This window comes from Crocodylus siamensis, chromosome 4 (genome assembly GCF_052110815.1).
Source record: "Crocodylus siamensis isolate JL-2025a chromosome 4, ASM5211081v1, whole genome shotgun sequence".
In the NCBI taxonomy this organism is placed as follows: Eukaryota; Metazoa; Chordata; order Crocodylia; family Crocodylidae; genus Crocodylus; species Crocodylus siamensis.
The window spans coordinates 242,738,140-242,755,295 of record NC_143398.1 but is presented as its reverse complement, the minus strand read 5'-3'; positions in this window follow the sequence as shown (position 1 = coordinate 242,755,295).

Here is a 17,156-nt window from a genome sequence, read left to right as displayed (position 1 = left end):
ATGTCATGTGTATAAGCCCCCACAGGTTTAAAAATGGCTGCTGGGGTGCTCTAGCTAAAGCTTGTTAAATGAGGTTTAGTTAAAGCATCCTGTGGTCATTTTTAATGCACTGGGACTTAATACACAAGATACTGAGGCATTTTAATTAGAGTGGTTCTCCAGGAACTGGTCTAATTAAAATGCGCTCCCCCCTCCCCACCCCAAGCACAGGTATAGGCAACCTACATGCCTAAGATGAGATACCTGATATCAATAGTAGTATTTGGGCATCTTCAATTCCCTCCCAGTGCTATATCCAATATCAGTCTCTGCCTCCTTAGCTTGAGGACATGGGCAATTCTTCTAAGTTAATCCTTTCCTTCGGGAATGCATTGATCTACAAATGTTGAAAGAACAATGAAATGCATATACAGCCTGCTCCTGATTCCAGTGAAGTCAGTAGAAATTAAAACCTTCTGAATATTGTGTTTTCATTGTGGTTTCATTAACTTTTTTATAATATTGCCAAAAAATAAATAAATAAAGGAAACATTGTGATACAAATATGTTTTTCAGTAAAAACAAAAAGTTAAGGAATGGAAATATTATTTTGAAAAAGAAACCCAGGTTCATTTCAATAAATATATTGCCAAAACCATTATGGGAAGACATTGAGGGGAGAGAAATCTATTCAGTTTTGAACCATGAAACAGTTTCAAAATGACTAGCTCTACTAGTTAGATTAGGACAACAAGGCCAGGTATAGACATGACACTTTTATTGATATAGCTGATCAGAAGCTGGGCTATACCCGTAACATAACAGAAGTTCAGCACACATAGGCTGGTTTAAAAATGGTGGAACTTGGTCTAAGATTTGCTGACCTCGCCCCCCGACACAAAAGGGCAGATGTGTGTTATGTTCGCTACCGACCTAGCCTACAGAAAACTGCATAACTTAAATCTATCCCACCTCCTTGAATGTCTGCACTTTGCCCGATAGGGCATTAAAAACACCTTTGGAAAATAAAACAGTTTTAAGGAGGTGTTTTGAAAGGAAAAAGTGACAATATAATACCGATATCATGGAACAGAGAGTTTAACACTCTCCAGCCCTGCACAGAAGAAAACATTGTCAGCTCTCAGCTTCACACATCACGGAGGAAAGCCTGAACAGTAGGTCAGCATAGGTACATCTCAGGCTAAGGCTGACAGTGTAAGTCTCAAATAAAAGTAAAGGCCCACATCCCTTTGATTCCAATGTTTAAAATGCACAAATTTTGCAATGACTTTCTCAAATCATGCTTGATTTTTATTGCATTGTATGGAGCCTTAAAGTACAGTGAAGGTGGTAGAGTCGTACCGTGCAAATAGCATTACTATTCATATTATTATGAATAGCTGTTTTATATTTTCCTCTTATGGAGGGTAATAATTTTATCCCCTGTCTGATGCCCAGCTAGAGAAGTGCAGGAAGGACAGGTATACACTTAGAAAAGCAAGTTTAACATCTAACAGGCAGGCTGTACCCAGGGGAGCTCTATTAGATGTGGATTCCAGTGTGTCATGCTTTCTAACACCAGAATCATCCAGGATCAAACCAAACTGGAAGCTGCTATGTTAGGTACTACGGACAATGAAAATGTATTGACTGAACCAACTGCAAGACAAAATAGGACTATTTGTTGCAAACAACATTCTTGCTTGGAAATATCTCAATTTCGCACTATATTTTTAATGGAAAAACTAGAGACAAATGACTTTTCTCAAGGAAAACATTTACAATCAAGTTTTGAAATGTTAGAAATGTTTATGTTTCAAAATGAAATGTTTTTTGATTGAAAAATGTCAAAAATGTCTTTTTTCTGTCATCTCTGAGTTGACATCTTCCTTTAAACATTTTTATATATAAACGTTGTGTCCCATTAGGAGACAGAAAAAGGGATGTCAAAACACAAGAATTACCTGTGAGAGAGAAATTCCATTTCCTGGACAGCTCTTAGCGATAGATACAGTAACTCATGCTGTGCCTGTTTTATCTTGGCTTCTTAAACCAGGGGTGTTGTAGGTGTGCACTTTGCTGTGAGAAATAAGTGTGAGCTCTTCCTAACATCCAACATCACTCAAACTGGGAAATGCTTTAATGTATTTTCTTAAGCCTAATTAACTTTTTTGAGTCAATACATTTTGATATTCAGCTCTGCAGGAGTCAGGGTCTACTTATTGTAGCCATAGGAAAATAACAGAACAGTCTTTATCCTTTAGAACGGCCTTTGTTTCCATTTCTATAGCTTCTTTCCATGGAGGATCTCAAGGTGCTTTACACATTGTAGAAAACTTTCATAAATAGATCGATTTGCTAAAAGCCATTTAGCAAATCAATGTCTGGATGGGATACAGAATTCAGGCTTGTGGATGCCCATTCAGGAAAATCAAGTAAGAGGAGCAATTATGGAGAAGGAAAACACAGTGCTAATTCCTTTCAAGGATAATGATGAAATGGCTACCTCTGAACTCTACTTTTCAGGTAATACAAGTCAGACACTGCCAGACCCTGCTGCTTCAGAAGACAAAAGGGTGATAAATTAAAGCGCAACAAATCTCAACAGGACCAGATGACAAGTATCTAAAGTCCTGAAGGGATTTAAGAGGGACTTTGATGTGTTATAAATGAAATCTCTATGAAAATGAGTTACAAAGTGCTAGGTCACAAATGTCATTCCCGCCTTTATAAAAAGACATTAGTGGTTAATCTGGTTTATTTCAGTATTCTGCAAAATAGCTGAAACAATAATCTGATATGAGAGGGATAAACAACCATTAATTCAGGAAAGAAAAGCCCAGGATCCTAGAAAGATTTGTGCATGTCAATAGTGAATGGAGATAATCCATTGGCAGGCCATCTGATGTTTGGAAAAGCCTTTGACAAGGTCCCTTTCACCACCATGCTGAATTCTGTGGAGACATACAGTATAAAGTTCTGCCATAGATTCAACTCTTGCTAGGAACAGAAAACAAAGAGCAAGAGCAGATTATCTGCATGGCAAAAGATATAGGCATCTGTCCATCCTCTGGATTATGGTGTAACGCATAAGAGGTCTAATCAGATGCCTGATGAATTCACTTGTGGCTGACAGGCCCAATCTGAGTGACACAGCTTGTTACAAGTTTCCTACATCCATGTGTTGTCTGAGTTGGAGCGCAAGTTTACAGCACGCTGCTTTCTTCTTTCTCACTTTGCTTCCATCCTCTGAATCAAAGCCGCTTCATGTTGGGCTGCATGCAGTGCCAGATGCTCCCTCCAGCTGAGGTTGGGCTTCTCCCAATTTTCTATGTTGATGTCAAATGACTTCATATAATTTTTTCACACGTTGCCATACAGCCACAGAAGGTGATCCCACTTTCTAGACCCATCTTGAACTGTATTTTGGGAGAGATGGTCTCCTCCTTTCCTCCAGACATGGCGGAGCCATCGCAACCCCTTCTTGATGGTGGTTTCTAAGTGTGTCAGTCCTGCGCCCTCCAGCACCTGTGCATTTGGTATTTTGTCTTTCCACTTTATTTTCAGGATCTTACACAGGCATCTCATGCAGAAACTGTTCAGTCTCCTGATGTGCCTAGCATATGTAGGCCACGTTTTTGGACCATAAAGCAGGGATGACAGCACGCAAGTCTCCTAAATGCACATCTTCACTTTAATTGATAGTTTTCTGTTATTCCAGGCACATTTCTGGAATAATCTGAAAGTCTCCAATTCTGTCAGTTCAGTCTAAAGGTCAAGCTTCCTGCTGATCATAGAACCCAAGTAGCTAAAACTGTTGATAACACCATTTACCCTCCACAGCGATGTCAGGTATTGTTTCTTCTACCCCTTGGTACTCTCAGTCTTCTTGAGACTAATTATCAATGTGAAGCTCTTGCATGACTCAGAAAATCTGCCCAAGAGATTTTGCAGGGAAGATTCACTGTAGATAACCAAAGCTGCATCATCCGCAAACAGGAAATCCCCCAGGACCAGTTCTTGCACCAGGGTAGAACCACAGACCCTGATCTAACAACACCCTTGAGCATGTGAACAAGACCTAAAAGGCCAAGTTAAACTGAATCAGGCCATCAGACTAGCACTGTTTACTGTATTCATGAATTGTAGGGACACTGAGCAAGCAGACAAAAACTGCAAATGACCCAAACACTCTTGTGGTTAGACAAAACTAAATTTAAAATTATAAAAATTATAAAAATCATAAAAATTTAAGGAAATCCCAAACAAAACTAGATGAACGGATAGCTCATTTAGCAGAAAAATGTCCTTGTTGACAACATATTTTGGAAGGCATAATACAGGTACACAGTGCTGGGCTCTAAATTAGCTGTAGTCAAATTTAATTAACTGTAACAAAATGCCAAGATGTGTAAAGAATATAATACTGTCAGCAGTGCAGTGTCATTATGTAAATCACTGGCATGGCTCAGCCTTAAGTTATGAGGTCACTTCCAGTAGCTGTTCTCTCAAGAACAAGATAGAAGAAACAGATGTGGCTCAAATAGTGGCAGGATAGATTTCAAGGGGTGTGATCCCTCCCCCCTCCATCGTCCCCAATGGAAAGACTGAAAATATGGTAATTGGAAAGCTCACAGAAAAGAGAAATAAGAATGGACTCCCTCTACTGTAGGGTATTCAGATAGCAAATTGAATCCCTTATTTATCATTTTTCATAATATAAGGACAAGGGGCAAAACATAAGGAGTGAAAAGTAGCCTACTTAAACGTTAAAAATAACTCTTTATTTTTGTTTGTTTCTTTGTTTTGGTTTTTTTTTTTTTTTTTTTTGCATAATGCATAATTTACTTGCATTCATTGTTTTGTAGCAAGAAAACTATCAACTCCAAGCATTTGGAAGGATTAAAAACCGAATGAGGCATCAACGTGATTAATGTAAACACCCACAGTTGCATTAAATAGAACAGAAAAGAGACATAAACACTCATGCTACCAGACACAGTCAAGTACTACAGAGTAGTACTCTCTGTACCCAAAGAGTGAGAGGGAGGGGTTTTTTTTTAATAGTTTAAAGGTGCCTGGATACTACTATACATACACTGTACGTATACATATAAGTGTTTGTCTAGGTAGATAAGTAGATGGATATTAGAAGAAACCTTTATTCCCCATTATCAGCCTTCTTGCACATTGGTTCAAAACATCCTGTACCTATTAAAGAGAGGACACCGAATTAGGACAAGGGTCTAGGCCAACGTACCAGTTCCAGTATCCTATCTATCTGTGTCCCTTCCCTAGTGCTGGCTGCAAGACTAGAGACTTGGCCCAGCAAAAGTTAGTTGAAAACCCAGTGCAGCACATGTCACACATATGTAAATGTCCACAGATACTTATGCTGAAGTGTGTAACTGGTTCCATTGACCTCAATGGCATTTAAGCACTTCTCATAATTCAGTACTTGCATCACTGGTTTGCTGAATTGCACCTTCAAAGCCTGATCCTAAAAGAGGCTCCATGCATACCCTTGAAACCATGTGAGATTAGAAGCCTCTCTCAAAATTCCCTGTTTTGGACATTATTCCATGTCCTACCATTACGAATGCCAGGGGGCCATTCAAAGAGGACTTCCCTTCTAGGAGTTCAGAGAAGGCTGTTGTCAGAATAGCAGATGCTTTGGAAAAGCAAGATGTTTGTTTGTTTGTTTTTATCACCAAATTTAATTGTTTGTTTCCCTGACTGTAATGAAATAAGAAGATAATGAGTTCTTCATTGTTCACTAATTGTATACTAAAGACGAGACACAGTCAGCCAACTGTAAATTGCTGCTTTACTGTAATGTTTGGATATTTCAGAGCAAATAGTCACAAATACATCTGTTCCCACATAAAGCAAAATGTTTTTGTTATGAAAATAAGCGGATGTAGGGAGCAATAAAAAAATAACCATGATGACTTCTGTTGATTAGAATTTGGTGTATTATTTGACATCTCAGAAGCACTCGTGTGCACAGCAGACTCAGCCAATATTACAGGAGCCTTTATCACGGTATAGTATTTAGAACTGCAGACTCGGAGTTGATATTCACAGATAATATAAATCCTGAGATCTAAGTAACACTGCAATGCAAAATGACAAAACCTGTTAAAACTCAAACTAAACTTTGGTTGCTTCTAAAAATAAAGATTCCCAAGGTGAGTGAAGGAGCAAAGTGTGCTTACTTTAAAATCCCCAGCATGTATTTGGTCTCACTGGATGCATCTATTAATGTTCATTCATGTACCTTAGTTACTGAGTATTTACTTACTACTTGCTGAATGAAGTAATAACTAAATGAGCAGTAACTAGAGTTACTGCGCAGCAGCGCCGGCGTACGTTTTTCTTTGTGATGCTTACTGCACATTAGCCTAATAACACTGTGCAGTAGGCTCTTAGCACAGATTTTAAGTGTCCCGCTACTGTGCAGTGTTATTAAGCTAATATACCCACTCTCTCATTTGCCTTGTCTAAAGGACAGGCCTAGGTCCTGGTTTTCAAGCCTGGATCCAGATGAAAACTCCCCAAAAGCAACAAGGGCACCCTAGCCCACTGAAGTCAAAGGGAGCTGTGCCGTTGACATTGATTGCATCAGATTTCCACCCAAGAGATATTAGAGATGGAAAATTACTATGTGAACATTAAGTCCATCCATTATACAAGTCAGTGGACATTGGCAAACACTTCACAGGATCTGAACCAAACCCTCTAGAAATGAAGGGAAGGATTAAGTGAATGGAGGGCAACAAAAATGGTTCGGGGGCTGAGGCACATGACTGATGAGAAGAGGCTGAGAGAACTGCTCTTATTTAATCTAAAGAAAAGAAGACTGAGGGGGGATTTGATAGCAGCCTTCACCTCCCTGCAGGGGGGCTGCAAAGAGGATGGAGCTGGACTGATCTCAGTGGGGGCAGACGACAGGACAAGGAGCAATGGGCTCAAGTTGCAGCAAGGGAAGTTGAGGTTGGATATTAGTAAGAACTTTCTCACCAGGAGGGTAGTAAAACACTGGAACAAGTTACCCAGAGAGACAGTGGACTCTCCATCCCTGGAGGTTTTTAAGACAAAGCCTGGGCTGGGATGATGGAGTTGGGGCTGGTCCTTCTTGGAGCAGGGGGTTGGACTAGATGTGACCTCCTGAGGTCCCTTCCTATCCTCATTGTCTGTGATTCTGTGATTCTGAGTGGCTACAGAGTACCTAAGTTCAGACATAAGATGCACTTAGCACACTTCAGGATTAGACCCTTCACTCCTCTTATCATTCATTTTCCTCTTCGGTACAATATTTTATTATACAGAAGAGCACATGTTCATCATGTTGGTAAAGTCTTCTGAATACCTGGCCTAGATGGAGTACTTGAAGTGTAAATGGTTATTTATCATCTCTTACCAGTTCATTTCCTGCAGTATTTTCTCTTCTCATCTCTCACATCATTAATTCTTTTACCTGTTGCTTGCCAGAAAAAATCAGAACTAAGTTTGCTAACAACAAGTGCTGCTTGTGTGTCTTTGTGAGTATTTAAAAATTGCTTTTTATTCTGTAGGAGTCATAGGTATTAGTTCCAGATGACTGTATTCATATTTCTTTAGCATCATATCTTTTTGTATGCCGCTTGTATTCATCATGTCGCTTTATATTACATGACATCATGTAACAAGGTGAGCGACCCAGGCTAACATCTGGCAGTGGTCAAAGTGGAATTGCCAGCCACTTAATTAATGAGCTACACCACTCCATTCATTCCTACTACTTTAGTTTGTACTCTGCTTGCACTTGTGATTTTGTTTCTGCTAGCAGGTCATTTGAAACCAGCAATTTAATGTTGGGGGCTGCCTTCTGGGGTTCATTAATTATAATGTGTGCTTACAAAACAGGTGTAATAAGGGAAAACAGAAGTATGATGCATATCACTCGGTAATAGCTGTGAATACGTTGGCTTAGTTCAAATGAATCTTTTCCCCCCTGTCTTCATTTGAATGCACTGCATGTTCTAGCTAGCTAACCTTTAAGGGTGTGATTCTCTTCTACTTTGCATTTGGGATAGGTTTAAAACCTGTGCCAAGTGTACACACAATGTTACTACCACTGTGGATGGATTTGGTAATAACTTACACTCTTTTTAACCTCATACTCCCAAGGTGCAGAGTGGAATACTAGGCCCAATGCTTCTACAATCAGTCTACTTACTTTCTATCATTTATCTACCATTCATGGCTAACTATAATGGCCAGCTACCCACTGAAGAAAATTATGGATAGATTCAGAGGAGATGTATGCAGCTGGCTTCAACTGAGAGCACTGCAGCCTCTGGTCATGTATTGGAGAACAAGTACAGGGGCACCAGACTGGAGAATGTCTATTTGGAGAATGCCCTGGAACAACTACCAAGAGCCTATTTTGGATGACCAAAATATTGCTTCTGTGCTTTAGCTGGGTAATTCAGAGTTGGTGACAAGGTGCACTTTGGTTGTTCATGAGAGGTAAAATGGAATTCTGCCCCCAGTATATAAAGACATCGGCATTTGCTGAAATATAAAATTTCGCTGCAAGGGGAACCAGAGAGGATGGGATTAGAATTAAATTAAAGGTGGTTTGAAGTTCTGCAAACATCCTAGCTAATTTTCTGCTGATTTTCTCCTTCTGAAAGCACAGATCTTCAGTGAATTGGGTCCCCTGCTGATGGACCACCTAGGGAACTTCTTCCTACAACAACAAGAAAATGAAGAAAACTCGTCTTAACAGACGCTTTTAATTTTTCCATGCAAGGCCAAAAAAAAAAAAAAAAATTGCAGTGATTGAAAAATTGTGTAACACTGTTTCTAATTTTTTTCCCTTCCATCTGGGATTGTCCTGCATTGTGTAGTTCACTGGGTGCTATCTGGACACTGGAGATGAGTCTGTCAAATGATAATGTAACTGCTGACTTCATTTATTAAACTTCAAAAGGCCATCCCTGAAGTGTAAATAGAAAAATCACTATCTCTGGATGCTGACAAGGATAATTGCAGCTATGGTTACTACAAAGGCAGCCCAAATGTTTTGCAAAAAGAAAATGTGAGGCAGGCTTTTCTCAGTAGATAAACATCCTGTTGTAGTTCTCAGTGAGTGGAGAGATAAAGCAAACAATGTGAGTGGTTAGTAAATAACGTTGCTTATCGCTTGGCTAGTGAGAAGGAAAGGCTGAGAATTATGCAATCGAATCAAAATGTGGGGGTGAACCCTAATCAAGGAGTGTAGCTATGCCCTGACTTATCTTTTGTGCCTGTTGGTTCATCCACAGTGGGAACTGCAGTTCGAATGACTTGGTAAATTAACTCTCTACATTTCTCAACTCATAAATACGTGTGCCTTGTTTAACATTCCCTCCCTGACTCCCCGTGGGTATAATTGCTGCAACCAGCCTTTGTGCCTAGTATTTATTATGTTGTGTTCGAGTGCAGAGCTCTCCGGTTGCGAATATTTTCTATCAGTTCAGCAGGAAATGAAACTGGAAAGGAGAGAATTCATGGCCTAGTGCGTGACTTTGGAGAGGAATGGCAAAGGGCTTGTTTCCAACCCTCCTGCTCTATGGCTCCAATGAGACAAGGCTAGAAATGGAAGATTTGAAGTTTTGTGTAGGAAGTAATGGATGCCCAATAATATAAAGGACTAGGTTTTGCTTAACTCACTTACACAAGGCTCCATTTTCTATCTCTTGTTGCATTTGGCCTGTGCTCATTACTTGGCTAAACTGATGTACCATCTGCCATTGAGAAATGAATAGGTGGGATGGTCTTGTGATTATGGCACCATATGAGAAGTGAGGAGACTGTCATACAATTCACAGGTCTGTTACAATCTTCTTGCATCATCTCATATAGTCTCATACATCATCTTCTCTAACTTAAGAGGGGGGTGCAGTGGCAGAGTGATTACAGTATCTCCCTGTATAAGAGACAAGAGAAATGTCAATCTGAGCATGTGGATTCAAACAATTTATCCCTAGCTATAAGTACAGGTACTCCTCAATGTCATCCTGTTATTATGTCACTGATCTACTAGGGAACATACAGCAGATATGGCCAGAGGGCAGCCCGGCTTCAGGCTGCTGCAGCGGAGGAGGGGTGTGCACATTCGGATACCCTCCATTTTCTTGCGCTGGGGCTGGGACTTCCCTACTGAGATTCAAGACAGACTCAGGAGAAACACAGCCAGGCCTAAGGTCAGGGAGGACTGAGTTAGAGAGCTTCTGGAGGGGCTGGACATGTTCAGATCAGCAGGTCCAGGTGTTCTCCACTCCAGGGTGTTGTGGAAATTGGCAGGGGTTATTGCGGAGCCCCTGGCACAGCTTTATGAGTGCTCGTGGAAGAAAGCCAGTGTGGTTCCCATCTTTAAAAAAGGGAAGACGGAGGACCCGGGCAACTATAGACCCATTAGTCTAACTTCAGTTCTGGGGAAACTCTTTGCGAAGATTATCAAGGAGCACATCTGTGATGGGCCAGCATCAGGGATGATGCTCAAAGGCAACCAGCACGGTTTCATTAGGGGCAGGTCTTGTCAGACCAACCCGATTGCCTTCTACAATCAGATCACAAAAGCATTGGACGCAGGTGTCACAGTGGATGTAGTCTTTTTGGACTTCAGCAAGGCCTTTGACATAATCTCCCACCCCATTCTCATTAAAAAGCTAGGCCACTGTGGCATTGATGCCTACACAGTCAGATGGATTGCAAATTGGCTGAAGGGTCGTACTCAGTGGGTAGTGGTGGATGGGTCTTTTTCAACCTGGAGGGAAGTGGGCAGTGGAGTCCCCTAGGGCTCAGTCCTTGGGTCCTGTAGCAGGGCATTAAGGTGCCTGCTACTGGTAGCAGTAGTATGGGCTCAGCTGCCACTCACCAGGGCAACACAGGTGTGGGTTGCTAAGACAACCAGTTGGGTCAGCTGACCAGAAGGGGGCAGGGCCTGGCCTTCATAAACGGCGAGGCCGAGGCCAGAGTCAGTCCCTCTCTGGCAGCCTAAGAAGCGGGAGCTCTGTTGGAGCAAGCAGGGCGGGCATAGTGAGGAAGTTGGATGGCCTGAGCAGTGTTGGCATGATGATATGAGGTGGAGAGAACCCCGACAGGGATATGGACGAAGGATAGCCAGGTTGGCTTAGGATTTATGTTATAGCCGAGGGGCTTTGCGTTTCTGTTTTGGTTGTGATATTACACCGGAGGACCGGGCGAGGCTGTAGGGGTTGGAGGAGGCCTCATAGGAGCTCCCCAGCAGTGGGGGGGTGGTTCTAGCGCTGGAGAGAGCACTGCGTTTTGGGGTGTCCCGACCCCGGCCCCAGTGTGGGCGATTATTGGGAGGAGCCCAGTGTGGGCGTAGGCAAGAAGCCCAGTGGGTGTAAGACCCAGGAAGGGAGTCTGGGGGCCAGGTAAGGCTGAGGCCGCCTGAGCCCAATTGTGAGAAGCCCCAGTGGGGCGTAAGACTTGGGAAAGGGGCCTGGGGGGCAGGTAAGGCTGAGGCCGCCTGAGTCCCGATTACGGGAGTCGCGGGCAAGGCCCCAATGTGGGCGAGCGTGAGACACAGGCCCCGGTTGGGGGCGAGAGCACGGGGAGCTAGAGGCAAGACCCCGGCACGGGCGACGGTATAGAGGCAAGGCCCCGGCGCAGGCGTTGGTATAGAGGCAAGGCCCTGGCACAGTGAGAGCTGTGAGGGAAGTGAGGGGGCACCCGTGAAGGCGCAGGCAGGCAATTGGACAGAGCCCTGGTACAGCAAGCACCGTGCCAAGGAGGGCAAGGGGGCAGCCTCCCTTTAATGATATTTACCAGCAAGACATGGCCGGCGAGATAAAGAGGGTGCATTCAAGACCCGATTTGGCATGGTAGGTAGGGGCTCTGGGGGAGGTCATGGCACCCCTAGAGGTCGTCCTGCCACAGGTCCGCACTGTTCAATTTCTTTATTAGTGACTTGGACGACAGGGTCAAAAGCAACCTGTTCAAATTCGCTGATGACACCAAGATTTGGGGTGAGGTGGGCACGCTAGTAGGGAAGGACAGATTACAGCATGACCTTGACAGGTTACAGGGGTGAGCTAATGAAAATAGGATGGGTTTCAATACAGATAAGTGCAGGGTGCTGGACATAGGCAGTAGGAACCAGCAACACACTAATAAGATGGGAAACTCCTTCCTCAAGAGCACAGTGGCAGCAATAGATCTTGGAGTCATTACTGACTCCAAGATGAACATGGGCCAACAATGCAATGTCACAGTCAGTAGGGCTAACCATACCTTGTCGTGCATCCACAGATGCATCTCAAGCAGGACCAAGGAGGTGATCCTCCCCCTCTATGTGACGCTGGTCAGGCCGCAGCTGGAGTACTGTGTCCAGTTCTGGGCCCCGCACTTCAGGAGAGATGTGGACAGCATCGAGAGGGTCCAGAGGAGGGCCACCTGCATGATCTGGGAACAGCAGGGCAGTCCCTACGAAGAGAGGCTATGGGACCTTAACCTATTCAGCTTTTGCAAGAGAAGGCTGAGGGGGGACCTGGTGGCCATCTATAAACTCACTAGGGGGAACCAGCAGGGTTTGGAAGACACCTTGTTCCCCCAAGCGCCCCACCCCCCCCGGGATAACAAAGAATAATGGCCACAAGTTGTTAGAGAGTAGGTTTAGACTAGATATCTGAAGGCACTACTTCACAGTCAGGGCGGCTAGAATCTGGAACCAACTTCCAAGGGAAATGGTGCTGGCTCCTACCCCGCGAGTCTTTAAGAGGGGGCTTGGTGTCTACCTGGCTGGGGTCATTTGAGCCCAGTTTTCTGTCCTGCCCAGGGCAGGGGGTTGGACTAGAAAATCTACAAGGTCCCTTCCAACCCTACTTCTATGAATCTATGAAACCTGCACAGCCAGGATCGCAGCTGGCCAGCAGGGAGATAAGTTTCTTTCTTTACCTGAGCTTGGGGTGGGGGGGAGGCAGATCAAGACTCCCACAGTGCAGGAGGCAGTGGGGTAGGGGCAGGGGAAAATCATTCACCCTGACCCTACCCTGCTCCCTGCTGCACTGTGGGGATTGTCCCATGACGCGGCCTGGCTGGAGCCACATTCACAGTGAATGGGGCCCTGACTATGCTGGGTCATGGGACACTCAGAGGCTGGCAGCTCCTGCAGAGGTGCAGTGCAGGGGAGCCAAGGGGATTGGGGGGCACATGGCACCCCGCTTATTGCATGGGGCAAGGGTGGGCTGTGGCTGCAAACTGGGCTCTGCCTACTCCCTGCCTCTGCACCTCACTGCCACTGCTTCAAAAGCAATGAAGCAGGACACCATGTGAGTCCCAACACTCCAGTGAGGCACACGGTACCACACCACTTTCAAAGCAGCAGAGGCTGGGAGCAGGGAGAGCCCAGCTTGCAGCTGCAGCCCACCCTTGCCCCGTGCAAGGATCACGTGGGCATGTGCTCCCCGCTTGGCTCCCCAGGAGTGCACTGTGCCTCTGGAGGAGCCACTGGACTCCGATTGTCCCAAGACCCAGCCCGGCTGGGACCACATTCACTGTGAATGGAGCCCCAGCTGGGCCCAGTTGTGGGACAATCATAGCCCAGTGACTCATCCAGGGGTGTGGTGTGGGGGAGCCAAGGGAGGGGGAATGTTCCCCCCCTACCTCTGCAGTGCATGCAGCAGCGGGAGCCTCCCTCCCATGCCCCTGGAAGAGATGCCAGACTCCGATTGCCCCATGACCTAACCCAGCCTGAGCACAGCCCGACATAACCCCAGCCCCACTGCACCCCATGACCCTTCTCCTTCTCCCCATCTGTTCCCCTGCAGACTTTCCCATGGGGTGGTGGTGCACACGTGTGTGTGTGGACTCAGTCCCTCGCAACTTTTTTTTCCTCCCTCCACCTATGGTTATAACATTGTTTGGCTGTCACCTGCTAATAGGTAGCTACCGTGATGTAATTGGATTCTGTTAACATCTTTTTGCTTAAAGTCGCATTTTTCAAGAATGTAATTATGACGTTATGTGAGGAGTATCTGTAGGTACCTAGTCTTTTGGGCTAGGGAGAACAAGTGTGGCAGGGCACCTTTGGTGCCTGCCACTTTAAGGGCTTGAGCAGGCTGCAGACCAGCCTGCAGGTGGGAGCAGACCTAATCAGGTGGCCACATGGTACCCAGGAGGCTGCCTGATTGGTGTAGGGCTATGCAGCCAGGGTATAAGATCAGACCCAAGATGAAGGACTGCCAATTGCAACTGGGGAACGGAAGGATAAATGTCACCTGGCCGATGTATTGCTGCTCCCAGAACACCTGGAGGTCAGGGCTGGAACTATGGGGATGGAGGATGTTTCTGGTCTTGGGGCATGACCTGAAACTACAACCTGCTGGGATTGGATGGAGTAGTGGGCCTGCCTGTGGCAGGGCAGTATCCAGGAAATGCCACACCTGTACCTCCCCGCTGAAAGGCAAGGATGGGGTGCCATATAGGATCATCCCCTGCTGCCTTATGGGTAGCCCATGGAGGGGAAAGGCTAGGGGAGCACACCCCAACAGAAAAATACAGAGCTCAGGTCCACAGAATGGGGCCTGAGGCAGGGTCCAGGCCCATTGAGTGCGTCCTGCAACAGGACCAAGGTCCACCAAGCTGGACCAGAGAACCCAGAAGTGTAAGGCCCAGAAGCTCCAGTGAGGGGTCAAAATAGTGGCCCCAGTGAGGGGGTGAAGCTGCTGGAAGCCACATAGAGTAGGGCCTAAGGGGGCTGTAAGGACTATGTGTAGGCCAGGCAGAGCAGAGGCCCCAGTGAGGGGGCATTTGGACCAGGCATGTCTAAGGACACTGGAGGCCACATTTGGGCCAGAGGCCAAATGTGGCCCAGCAATGGGGTTAGGGGAAATGGAAGTAATTTTCGAATGCCATCTGAGAAGCATGGGACATGGTAAAGGGGAGGTTGGAGCTGTGTTTTACACCCTTGGCATCAGGGCATTAAAAGGGGATCCTCCCACCTAGAAACAGCTATTTAATTACAGCCAAGGCATGGCAGACAAGTCATGTGGGTGGACTGCCCTAGGCAGTTGGGTGGGCTGCCATCATGGCTAGCCCCAGGGTGGTCCCCTGTCACATCAAGATGGCTGGATGTGATGCTAGTCATATTATTTCCTCACATGCCCTTTGCTACAGACACAGGGATGCTTTTACTCTCATTCCCCCAGTGGGGTGCTAGGCTCAGGTGGGCTCAGGAGGAAGGCATCTACTTTACCCTCAGGAGGAAAATGCTGGAAGATTTGGACTGTCTGAAGCTAAATTTGTTTCTTTTTCCTCACCGATGAAAATAATAATAGTGGATTTCAGGGCAGGTGGTAGAGAGCCAGCTGCTAGTGATAAATTAATAAATCTTCACATTATAGCAGGACTAACTTCTTGAGTGAACTCAGACTGAAGGGTTTGTGGGGTGTTGGTGTGGGTCAAGCATGCATATGGTCGGTTTAGACGGTGAGATGATAGACAGACTCTGAACAGAAGCAATCAAAACAAAATCTGTTAAGGAACAGACAGCAGAAATATGATCACTGGAGGCATGAAAATTAGATTGACAGCTGAGAACAGCAGATAAATGATAAGTGAGATCTATATATATATATATATATATATATATATATATTCTTTCTGGAAAGCAGTTCAAGCAATTTTTCCCCCCTGCTAACACATTACCCACACTTCGGGTGTTGTAAATGGTTGCATATTAGGAAAGTAAATGACAAAGGAAGGCATTGTTCTTTTTGCAGTAGGTAACACAGCATATTACTTATCCTTTCCATGAAGGGACGTGGTATTTGCTCTTTTGCAAGGCCAAGTCTGTGTAAGTAGTAGCATTCTACATGCATGTTTCTAGAGTTTCCATCACATCATACCTAGATAATTTGACTAGTGGCAATGACTCATCATCTCTCATGCTAATGAGGAAACTGAGAGAGCGGCTAAGTAGCAAGAATCTTGCCTCAGGAAGATTGGATGTTAGCTTTATTGACTTACAGAACAACGCCAACTGCATTATTTAAATTTAGCCCAGGTCTGTTGGTGTTTGGTAGAGGAATAAGGACTATGAATGACATTCTGGCTCCACTGAAGGGGATGGCAGAATTCCCATTCATTTCAATGGGGGTGGGATTTCCCCCTCTGTTTTCCAACCTGGAGAGCAATCTGAATATGACCAAGAAATAACATCAATATTTTGCCGTTATGTGATTCCTTCACTCCATTCAGATGCCTTTGTGTGTGAAAGGGGAAGACTCAAGGACTCCAGCTCCAGTTGCAAAGGTATATAAAGACATATGCATTTACCCAGCATGATGCAGCAAGTCAGAAGAAATCTTTGACAGAGCCCCCCCACCTTCACCCCTCAATTAACCAAAATGGTTGTGCAACCTTTTCATCCCATTTTGCTTTCTATTCATCTTCTAATTCATAGAAGTGCAATAACCTCTTGTGAGTTATTCTGATAACTCTGCTGTAATCACTCCACAGTTGCAGGCTACAAAGCGGTTTTATTATCTGTAACTACATTAAAGCAGAGATGCTATGAGCTCACATTCATACACTCAGAGCCTGAACAGTAATAATAAAAAAAAAAGTAATCTTTGCCAATTACACTCCAAATGGTTGCATTTTCCTTCCTTTAGGAGTGGTATTCTTGTTGTTTTTTTAAATTATAAATGAGTTCCAAAAACGCATCTCTATCAACAGAGCCAGAAACAGGCTGGTAATATGTAAAAAATAGTCGAAGGAGATATAGATGCCACAAAACTTGGGATATGCAGAAACACATCCCAAATGAGTTATGTTACAGAGAGGCCAAAAATTGAAGCCTGCTGAGAGAAAGGAGAGTTTTGAAGCAGGTGAGCCTAGATTGGCAGCCAGTGATCCGGCCACCATTGCTATCACTTCTCCATGTTGCCTGGTCATGAAGCAGTGCCAACAAATCTCCCCGCTGCCAATGTCCCTAAGCACAAAACACTGCCAAAGCCTCCAGGCTCGATGGGCTGGGTCCAATGGCTCGTCAAGCCAGATCTGGCCTATGGGCCTTACATTGCTAACCCGTGGCCTAGATGGTGTAATTAAACACAGCAGTTTAACCAGTGCCCAAGAGAGGGAGTCCGTGACACTCAATTCCTGATGCTGATGTC